Source organism: Homarus americanus, unplaced genomic scaffold (assembly GCF_018991925.1).
Source record: "Homarus americanus isolate GMGI-L3 unplaced genomic scaffold, GMGI_Hamer_2.0 scaffold40856, whole genome shotgun sequence".
NCBI classification, from domain to species: Eukaryota; Metazoa; Arthropoda; class Malacostraca; order Decapoda; family Nephropidae; genus Homarus; species Homarus americanus.
In genome coordinates, this window is record NW_024734615.1 from 6188645 (window position 1) to 6201144 (window position 12500).

At 34.7% G+C, this 12500-nt stretch overlaps 1 protein-coding gene across 1 annotated transcript in view; it reads left to right on the forward strand.

Annotated features, from left to right (window-relative positions):
* LOC121870399 (Golgi pH regulator-like) overlaps positions 1-12500 on the forward strand; it is a 69913-nt gene that overhangs the window by 8762 nt on the left and 48651 nt on the right. The window lies entirely within an intron of this gene.

The following is a 12500-nucleotide window of genomic DNA, read 5'->3' on the forward strand; positions in this document are numbered from 1 at the left end:
GCATGAATATTGTTGTACCGCGACCACGCAATGGAAGAGCGGCCAGGATGCCTCATCTTTGTCTCATTGTGTAGCCAGTGCACCACTGTTATTGTTGAAATTTCGCTCTTTTGATGAAATTGCCAAGTATTTGTATAACTATTTTTGTTATACAAGGCCACCTGTAACAATGAGTCGGCCCAAAAGCGTAGTGAGAAAGCTTAATAACCCTTGGAAACTAAGCAGCAAATATAAAGAAACGAGAATGGAAGAAAGACATAAACTTAGTGATGAATATGGGATGGCTAAATCGATCATATGTACGATTTTTGAAGAATAAGAGGAGTTAAAAAACTGTGCAAGTGGCTAAGGGAATCTTTTAGATCTCAGCAAAAGCAAGGTGTACGTGATTGAAGAGATGGAAAATTTACTCTAGTGATAAAGGAGAAAGAAATGGTGGTAACATTAAGAAGCTATATCAGAGAAGGCTAAACCAATTGTTTGAGGACCTTAAAGCCAAGACCCCAGGAAGTGATAGTGATGTAGCCAGTGTTTAGGGGTACCCATGCTGAATAACACCAAGATAAAGTACCTGTGATTTTTTACATTTCCACAGAATGTCAGCAAGCAAGCGGTTGTATTTGGGGCCTGCACGGATTAACTTATATCGAATGCTATAACGCAACCAGGCCTGAAACCACCATTACTATATAGCATTACCCCACTGTGTGTGTATATATATATATATATATATATATATATATATATATATATATATATATATATATATATATATATATATATATATATATATATATATATATATATATATATATATAGATCCACAATGAAAACGTGATAAAGAGATAAATTCTGCAGATAACATCATTTGAGGAAAAAGTGGAAACAATGAGCATTCTTAGCTTTTGTCTTTATTCAAGATATCTTCAGAGGTAACTGTTTCATTTTGGCAACTGTTTTCTATTTCTTTCACTGTGATTTTATAAATATATATACCTGTATATATATATAATCAATGACCTCACCAGCCAGACTCCTGAACCCTGACCCACGTATGGGACCAGGGGAACGCCACCGACCATACCACAAGAGCACTAGTCCTGGCTGGTGAGGCACAATTTAGTTTTACTTTTATCTCAAATTTCATTTAAGTTGAGCTTAGGGTTTAAACATACAAGGCTGAACATCAGGTGTGGTTTTTATCTTCCCCACATCACACATCATGCATTAGAAAATCACCCTACTGCCATATGCCAAAAGGACACCACAAAAACAGACTTGTGCACCATTCCCAGAATCCTTGAGCTTTTAAAGGGTTGCCTACCATGAGTCTTCCAGCAAATTGTGATCCAATAAAAGTTTAAGAACTGCTTTTGAGATTTATGGGGAGGCCACACAGCTTTGAAGGATTTAGGATAAATCATCATCAAAAAATGCAAGTACTAAATATTCAACTTGGGCCAAAGTGTTGCCAAGGATCTGGAAGATGGTGCTACTCAAGCTCATATGTGGAGGAACACCCAGAGGATTTGGCAAAGCTAACACAGCAAGAGGAAGAGGAGGGCAGCAGAGCAGACAGATGCAACCATGCCAAAAACAACAACAACAAAAACAGATGATAACAAAAGGCTGGCTAGCTACTCATTGACCAAGCAATATGGTGAAGGACAGATGTAGATCCCAAACCGAGGAAAAGTTTACAGGATTGGGATAGATAATGATATAGTCATTAAAATTTGCATTATTTTGTCAATACCTTATATGAGTCCCTTCTGAGCTGAATAAATCATCTGGTGCAAGTAAAGGAGTAAAATTACAAGCAGTGCATGCATTAAAAGTTAAAACAGAGCAGAATAATCATAAAAGTGATAATGCATCTGGGAACACAACCCCCATTCACTTAAACTTATTTTATTTAAGAACATAACTCTTTTATAAATAAAGGACACCTGTAACAGTATTTTTACATCTATCTGTAAAATATAATTTTTTGTAAAGAATGAAGAGGGCAATCAATATGACTGCAAATACAAAGAAGATAAGAACCATCGCCACAACAATGGCCATATCACAGCTGGACATTTCTAGGAGTGATTCTCTTGAAAAGTTTCAAATATGCAAGTGTTCTATTATCTGTTGATTCCAAACCACTTGAGCCATGCTTCATTCAAATCAAGGCTGTGATAAAGTAACAAAATTTGGTAACTTCTGTTTTCCTTCTAACATTAAAATATATAACCAGCAATTATTGCTAATTTAATAAATGCAGTATAATACAACAGAGGGCTGAAACAATGAAGGAAACAATTATTTCACCCAGGGACAATTTCAATCACACACTACAGTAGGGTGCAACAACACACCGTATGATAATGACACATGCACCAAAACTTAAAAGTTACATTTTTCCTTATATAGCTTTTAAACAATAATATATTCCTAGTGAATGTTCCTGAAACTGTCAACCATAGTTAAGCCAATAAAGGAATATTGCCAAGATGCTAACTAGAAATGAATACACAATACTAAGATGCTTGAGAAGTATAACTACACATCTCTCAGCATCTGTAGATGGTTTCCACCAACTTTTTAGCTGCCACTTCCTCTTTCTCATCAACTATAAACCGCATGATGTTGATTGTGGTTTTTCGATGGCATTCCCAAAGTAGATGTGCGTCCTGGAGACGCCATCGGCCTGCTCCGTTTTATGAGTTCAATAAACCGCCAGAAAATAAAAAATTTTGAGATATATCACATGTTTTAGAAGATGAAAACAAAAATCAAATTACTGCACATAGGTATATTACATTTGCCACAATTCTGACCACAACATGGTCATCCCCGCATTGGTATAACACAGCATGGACACGATACTGGTATAAATACTACAGCTCTAGTTAGTTGTCACCTGTCATTTTTTAAATTTTGTCTGTTTTCTTGGCTCTGATGATGGAAAACATTTTCCAAAATGTTAGTAATTAAAGAAACCCAACTTAGTCAAGATGTTTGTGTTTTGCCTGGTCATTAATAGTACTACAATCAATCCATTATTTCAATGGGATATTGCACTGGGTTCCTGTGCCCACAGAAAAGTACACACAAAAGTATAGCCAAAAAAATGCATAAGTCAGAAACAATCCTAAAATCTCTAAATTGTTCTTAAATCAATCAATCAATCAATCAATCAATCAATCAATCTCTATATATATATATATATATATATATATATATATATATATATATATATATATATATATATATATATATATATATATATATATATATACTATATATATATATATATATATATATATATATATATATATATATATATATATATATAGTATATACATATATATATATATATATATATATAGCATGTTATATATATATATATATATATATATATATATATATATATATATACTATATATATATATATATATATATATATATATATATATATATATATATATATATATATATATATATATATATATATATATATATATATATATATATATATATATATATATATATATATATATATATATATATACACAGTTGTACTCCACTTAACGTGGTCAATAGAACCCAGAGGGTCCCGTGTTAAGTGAAATCCGTGTTAAGTGAACAACAGAACATATGGGATTAATTCCAATAGAAACAGGCCCGACCCCCAAACTCCACTTTTTGAAGACACATAACTATGTTGTAGTAAAATAACATCTTAATTTTATGATGGTACATGCACACAATTAATACTTAAGAGAAATACAGTCGCCAAGTTAATGTCCATTCAAATAATGGACTCAACTCCCTCCCCCTCTCACACTACACTGCCGGCTCTTCCCTCTCTGAGAAATTTTTGGGGGAAAACCACTAAATTTTAATAAATAATACCTCAAACTAAAGTTAGGATAATACACTGACACAGTTTACAATGAATATTTGAATGAGATTACAAAGATAAACATAGTTACCCAGAGAAAAATTTTATCTAAAATTTGTATGTCTAATCACATGATCAGGAATATTTTGAATATAAATGTCATATATTTTAACAAAAGATAAATATAGTTACTCAGAAAACATTTTTATCTAAAATTTGTATGTCTAATGCAAAAATATATGATGTTTATATTAAAAAATGATCACTCAAATATAAGAATTCCAGCAATGTAAATTATATTCTGACCGGTAATTTGTATGAATTTTATGATAAAACAAATATCTTTCAGTTAATAAAAAAAAAATATTCTTCACAGGGAATAGAGATGGTCGGTCGGTGGTCCCCTCCCCCCACCCCCCCACCAACCGTCCTATGATGTGGGAAACCAGAATACTTAACTTTTTTGTAATAAATAATACCTCAAACTAAAGTTAGGATAATATAATTGACATTACAGATTCCTTTTGTAAGATTAGGGGAATATTTTGAATATAAATGTCATATATTTTGCACACAAGATAACATATTTACCTAGAAAAATTTTTATCTAAAATTTGTATATAATAAAAATATATGATGCGTTTATATTCAAAATGATCACTAAATTATAAGAATTCCAGCAATGGAAATTATATTCTGCCGGTAATTTAGGCGAATTTTATGAGCTAAAACAACATTCAGTTAATAAAAAAATATTCTTCACGACACTATCTGTCAATCAGTACCCCACCTTGCTCGGCTCTTCCAACAGCGTGGTCCCTACCAACCCCCCCACCCCCACCAATCCTCCTTCAAGAGATGTTGGGCAGAAAAACCAATTTTAATGATGAAGTATTAAATAATACCCTCAGGACAAAGCAGATAATATATAATTGACATTAAGTTGATTCTTGTAAGATTAGGGAATATTTTGAATATAAATGTCATATATTTGCACAAAAAGATAACATATTTACCCAGAGTAAAAGACATATCTAAAATTTGTATGTCTAATGCAAAATCTATGATGTTATATTCAAAATGATCACCAAATTATAAGAATTCCAGCAATGTAAATTATATTCTGGCCGGGTAATTTGTATGAATTTATGAGTTAAACAAATATGTTCAGTTAATAAAAAAATATTCTTCACGAAGACTATCTGTCAATCAAAGCACCACCTGCTTCCCCCTTCCTTCCAACCGCCAGGTCCGGCACTCCAACCCCTCCCACCCCCACCAATCCTCCTTCAAGAGATGTTTGGTACCTTTTGTGGTACTAGGTGTGTGTGTGTACTGTGGTGATACTAGGTGGTGTGTGTTGCATTATTTATTGTCATTGGGTATATTCGGTTCGGGACTGATCCCTATTTAACCCATGTATTATTCTCCGTTATACGAGTTTTCTCTATACGAGCAGACTCAGTGAATGGCATCTACTGTATCATCGAGATTATACTGCATGCCAGATCCAGGAACCAAGCAATGTCAGAGTGTAGAAGTAAAGTGAACTCCTCACTTTACGCGTCAATTGAACTCCACGGAGGTTCAGAAGCGAGAAACGGTGAAGTGAACAAATATAACATATGGGATTAAATGGTTAGAGATGACCTCAAACTCCACTTTTTCCGTACAAATACCTATGTTCTAGTAAAAATAACATCTTAATTTTATGATGGTACTTTGACACAATTAATACTTGAAGAGAAATAGAGAAATGCAGTCGCCAAGGTCCATTCAAATAATGGACTCAACTCCCTCCCTCTTCTCACACTCCCTGGCTCTTTTCCTCTGAGAAATGTTTGGGGAAAAACCACTAGATTTTAGGGTACATATAGTAATAACAATACCTCAAACTAAAGTTAGGATAATATAATTGACATTGCTGGATTCTTTGTAAGATCAGGAATATTTTGATATTAATGTCATATATTTTTTACAAAAGATACCATATTTACTCAGAGTAAACAAAATACTTACATTAGATCTAAAATTTGTATGTCTAATGCAAAATCTATAGATGTTTATATTCAAAATGATCATCAAATTGTAAGAATTGTTAATGTAAAATTATATTCTGGCCGGGTAATTTGTATGAATTTTTATGAGCTAAACAAATATCTTCAGTTAATAATAAAAAAAAAATATTCTTCAACACTATTCGTCAATCAAAGCACCCCACTTTTTTCCCCCCTTCCAAATCACGCCAGATGGTCGGTCGGGTCCTCCTCCCCCAATTTCCACCAACCCTCCCTACCAGATAAATGTTTGGGAGAAACCAGAATATTTACCTTTATAAATAATACCTCAGACTAAGTTAGGATAATATAATGATATTGCTGATTCCTTGTAAGACCAGGAATATTTTGAATATAAATGTCATATATTTTGCACAAAAGATAATTATTTACTCAAGAGTAAAACAAAATACTTACATTAGATCTAAAAATTTGTATGTCTAATGCAAAATCTATGATGTTTATATTCAAAATGATCATCAAATTGTAAGAATTCCAGCAATGTAAATTATATTCTGGCTCTAATTTGTATGAATTTTATGAGCTAAAACAAATATCTTCAATAAATAAACAAAATATACTTACCCAAATACTATCTGTCAATCAAAATACCCCACCTCTCCCACCTGCTCCTGGCCCTCCTCCCTCCCTACCCTCACCCCCCACCTTCCTCCCTACCAGAGAAATGATTGGGTTATAACAGTATATTTACATTTTAGTAATAAATAATACCTCAGACTAAAGTTAGATAATATATTGATATTGCTGATTCCTTGTAAGACCAGGAATATTTTGAATACACACTTCATATATTTTGCACAAAAGATAAAATATTTGCTCTGAGTAAACAAAAATACTTGCATTAGATCTAAAATTGTATGTCTAATGCAAAATCTATGATGATTATATTCAAAATGATCATTAAATTGTAAGAATTCCAGCAATGTAAATTATATTCTGCGATAATTTGTATGAATTTTATGAGCTAAATAAAAATTATACTTCACCTCAGATATGAGTAGATGCACTGCAGTGGGAATTCGGTTCTGGCAGGGTACCGCAGAATGTAGAAATGCGAAGTGAAACCGCCGTAAAAGCGAGGGTTCACTGTATAGGGACATGGGTTAATTTCAAACCGGTTTCTGTACCATGGAGGATGCCTGTAATTTTAACCCGCTTTCTTAAACCGAGTGTCCCCTGTTAAGGTATACGTATCTACAAAAAAAAGTTCATGCTCTCATATCTGGGGGTGGCTCTTCTTCTGTCCAACTGTTAGATAGGGTGAATCAAAGGCACTGTCTTATTAACTCCTCCTTTAGTTGACAATCTTTCTTCCATTTTCGCTGCAATGTTGCTTCACTCTCTCTTTACAGGTACTTTAACGGGCAATGTTCGGTGGATTCCACTCTGTGTACCGCAGGAAGGGGGGGCGTGGGCTGAACACACGCCTTGCCCACGGTGCCTACTGTTTTCTGGGTGTCGGTCACACTAGAATAACCTGTTATAGTGCATACTTCTTTCCTCACACAGCCAAACTGTGGAATGCTCTGCCTTCTTGTGTTTACACACTACACAATTCGCCCCACTTTAAAAGATGGTTTTCCCAGCATCTTCGCGGGTGTAGATTAATATAACCTTTACTTTTCTATTTTTTTTCACCCTTAGGTCATGCAGCGTCAAGGACCTGTGCCTGGGTGGGCTAATCGTGAAAAATAAAATAAAAATAGCGAGATACAGCACACTGATACTTCACATATGAAGGCAGGACTCAGACTGAGAGTCTGAGACAGTGAGACATGTGCCACACTTTACACCACTCATAGGTGTTCAACCTCATACACGAACACACAACCATCCGACTGTAGCTGGATTTTCCAGATTGATTGATTGATTGATTTATTTATTTTTTCATTTATTATTTTTTAATAGAGGAGCAATCCAGAGCAGAGCACCTGAGTCTGAAAAAGCAATTTTCACTACAGTACAGTATATTGAAGTCTGATTTATCAAGGTTGTACAGTGAGTTCTGCTATAATGCGGTTGACAACGTGAATTGCCTAACGATTTATAATAGAGGAACGATATTTGTATAACGCTAATGCTTGTTTGCTGTAACGCGATTTTTGCTTACTATTTCTCCAATTTTGTGGTATTAACTGTGAATATGGTAAAGAAGAATATCTCCAAGAAGCTGCTTGTGATCGCATTCCCGTGATGATCGTAGAAATATAACCTTAGAGAGCTCGATGTTATCAACCTCAAAATCACCCTTCTCCCCCATCAAGTTATATTCATATTTTTCAAGGTAAAGTGTTACATTTACTGTATGATTTCATTATTAGATATGAATGTAACATTTATTTAGACTGTTATCCTGTGTGTTAGGCTAACTACTAAAGTTTTCGATTTCGGTAGTAATCTGCACCTAACCCTATTTTCCATAAGCCCTGTTATTTCTATAACGCGAATTTCTATAACACGATGTTTACAAGAACACAACTATCGCTGTATAAGAACTGACTGTACTGTACTAATGTGTTTTCCAAATCTGTAACACTCTCTGTGGTAGCAAGGGACTTCATCTTTCCTATACAGTGGTTCTCGGTTAACGAAATTTTGGCTAACTTAATTACCTTCCATAAGAATCTTCAATTCGTTAACGAAAAAATTTGATTAACAAAACTTCATTTAAAAATTACGCTTTGTTTTGAACATCAGCTGATAAGCTGAGGTACTCAGCCAATTCAGTAATCTTCTATGTTTACATTCATTTCCAATGGAGTAAATATCAAGAAAATTGTGCACTTTTAATATTTGTGCATTGTTTATACAGTCAGCACGCCGTTAACGCCCTGGAAATGTGATGTTAACCTAAATGGACGTTGTCCGATCATCACATAAACTTTTGTATTTATACTTACGCGTATGTGGAATACTATATAATTATTATGCACTTTTACTCTTAAATCACTACTGTAATGTGATGCAGGTGATTAATTTTTATCTCTGCAAAATACATGACGCTATATTAAAATTATTCACTGTTTTACAAGGATTCCAGCAACGCCAGCAGATGGGGGAGAGAGAGGGAGCGAAGCAAGGGGCCTGGGAAGGGAGGTAGTACTTTTGGATTGGCAGCGCCCAAGGTCTAACGCGTGTTTATTTATCAGTTCTTAAATGACTCAGCTTCTCTTTATAAAAAAGCCAGTGAAATGACCTGGGTGAATATAATTTACATTGCTGGGATTCGTGTAACATAGTGATTAATTTGAATACAAACATGCTTTAATTTGCACTAGACATAACAATTTTAGTACCGTAATTAAATTAGTACATGTACACTCCAGCTTTGCACTAAGGTCATTTATTTCTTTTACGTTTCTTTAAGTATGGTGTGTGCATGTAAATGGATGAAAATAAATTAAGAAATTTATGTAAATCTACCCAAAAATACAGTTGAAAAACTATATATTATAAAATGTACACTAATGTACTACAATTTTTATCTCTTGAGCAAAATATATGACGTTTATATTCAAATTAATCGCTGTCTTTTAAGGATTTCAGCAATGCAAATTATATTCTCCTATAGTCAGAGATATTATATGAAAAACTTAAGGCCTAAAACCCCCCAACTGCTGGGGTGGGGGAGGAAAGGAGGAGCGGGAGGTGAGGCGATATGATTTGACAGTTGGCGCTGAAGGCTTGCGTGTTTATTTATCATTCCTTAAGAGTGACTAAACTCTTCTCATAATTTGCCACCCAAACGACCTGGGTGAATATAACTTACATTGCTAGTGATTTATTTGAATACCTGTATAAACAATCTATATTTGCAATAGACATAACAATTTTAGTACATGTACAGTACAGGTTTGCACTTAGGTCCATTGTTAACCGAGGGACCACTGTATTGCAGTGTACTTGTACTGTACAATATTGACTAAATACACTAGATAACGCATAAACTAATGGTTGGTAAAACTTGTCAAGTAAGTGAGTGTCAAGTCTGTCAGAGTGGCACGTAGGAGTGCTTGTGTCCCCATCATAGGAGTCCTTGCTTCAGGTGGTGGGTGAAGAACTGGTAATGTTATACGGCCATTTTCAGCGCACTATGTTCGCAAGAGCTACACAACATGGCGGATGGCGGAGGTTTGGATTCAAAATGGCCGCGCCGCCAGCCGCCTCCGCCAGAAGGGGTACACGCACCGCGGAATGTGAGCATCCTGGGTTCCGCAGGGCACCGCAGAACGTGAAAACGGAATGCGGACCGGATAAAGTGAGGGTTAACTGTATTGTATGTATGTAGTATATATATATATATATATATATATATATATATATATATATATATATATATATATATATATATATATATATATATATATATATATATATATATATATATATATATATATATATATATATATATATATATATATATATATATTTATATATATATACAGATAGACTCCGACTTACGACGGTTAGGGACCCAAATCCAGGTCGTAGTCCCACATCGATAAAAATTTTTTTTTTTTAAATAAATAATCTACAATGAAATACAGTACAGTAAAAGTAATGAATAATGAGGAATGGATACAGTACAGTGAAAGTAATAAATAATAAGGAATGGTTACAGTGTGACTGAGCACTTACCTTTAATGTTGTCAGCTGAATGCACATAGTCTCCCATAATTTTCTAATTATACATGGAGACTACATTAACTGGAACGTTTCGTATAGAAAATGCCGGTCATTTGAAAAAGAAAATCTGCGGCGGTCGTAAGTCGTTAACGTCCGATCAACAACGCGGATCGCATATGCGTCGCGTTTCAAAAAAACCACGTGGCGCCTGCTGGACCACCACTCACGACCCCTGACGGAGACATGATGATCCTCCCCATACTGGTCAGATATTATGTGTTAAAAGAATATGCTTCCTTATCGCTTTTTCTAAGCATTTGCCTACAGGTGAAATGTTAACCTACATCTATTGAGGATAAAATCTTTCACCTACAAATTGACAATAACACATTTGCTGTAATCAGAAATATCCAGTTGCCTCAACAAGTTGCAATTTGCTGCAATTTCAAATTCTGTGGCATTACTAGAAATAGTAAAGTTTCTGGTGCACTCTAAGATTAAGAGAGAAAACGGAGGACTCAGGCGTCCTGATGTGAGAGAAAATGGACTGGATGATGGGGACCAAATAAAGAAAAGCATAGGTACATGTTTTGTGGACTACAGTATTAAGCGTACCCTTTTCATCACTTTGTAATAAACCTAGCCATGCCTATGTGTGTTTATGATATTTACCATAACATTATACAGTGGGTATGCTATAACGAACGTAATTGGTTCCAGAATCTCGTTCGTTATAGCATTCGTTCGTTATAGGATTAATCCGTTCCAGGCCCCCAAATACAACCGCTTAACACTGAAAAAATTCTGTGGAAAATATAAAAAATACGGTACTTTATCTTACCTTAGTGTTATTCAGCATGCAGGTACCCTAAACACTGGCACATCACTATCACTTCCACTGGGAGTCTTGGCTTTAAGGTCCTCAAACAATTGTTTAGCCTTCTCACAAATTATAGCTTCACTAATGTTACCACCTGCCATTTCTTTCTCCTTTATCCACACTAAGAGTAAATTTTCCATCTCTTCAATCACATTACACCTTGCTTTGCTAAGTTTAAAGATTCCTTAGCCACTTGCACAGTTTTTAACTCCTCTTATTCTTCAAAAATCGCATATAGTCGATTTAGCCATCCCATATTCATCACTAAGTTTCGCAATGCTTCTTCCACTTTCTTTTATAATTTCTTTCTTAGTTTCAAGGGTTATTAGCTTTCACTCGTGGACAACTCATTGTTACAATTGTATACTTGTATAACAAAATAGTTATACAAATAACGCTAATTTCAACATCAAAAGACGAAATTTCAACAATAACAGTGGTGCACTGGCTACACAATGAGACAAAGATGGCGCTTGACGCCTTGTTGTGGGTCGCGTACAACAATATTCATGCGCCAGGCGAAATAGTCCGTATTCATCCGCGTCGTTGTAGGAGTTATGCTTCATATAGCATTCTCAATTTTATAGGTAAAACCGTTCAAGATAGGAATATTCGTAGTAGGATCCGTTCGTTATAGCATACCCCACTGTATATATATTTAGTGGGTTTAAATGGTGTAATGGTGTCTGAACCAATAAGAATAAATCCCATAGGTTCTGTACTGCTATCGGCGGGTCCCATAATTAGGCTTATAACCAAGGGATGACTGTATATAATTGTGACACTGGCCAGTTGCTTCTGGTGTTATGGTACAGGGTACCAAGTGACAGCACTAGGATCCCGCCTCTATCAAGGAATAAACAATTAAAATTTAAATAAAAAAACATTCAAATAAATTACTATCTTACAAGAATCCTCCAATGTAAGTTATATTCACCCAGGTCGTTTGGGTGGAAAATTATGAGAAGAGCTTAGTCACTTAAGTAATGATAAATAAACACGCAGGCAGGCCTTCAGCGCCAAC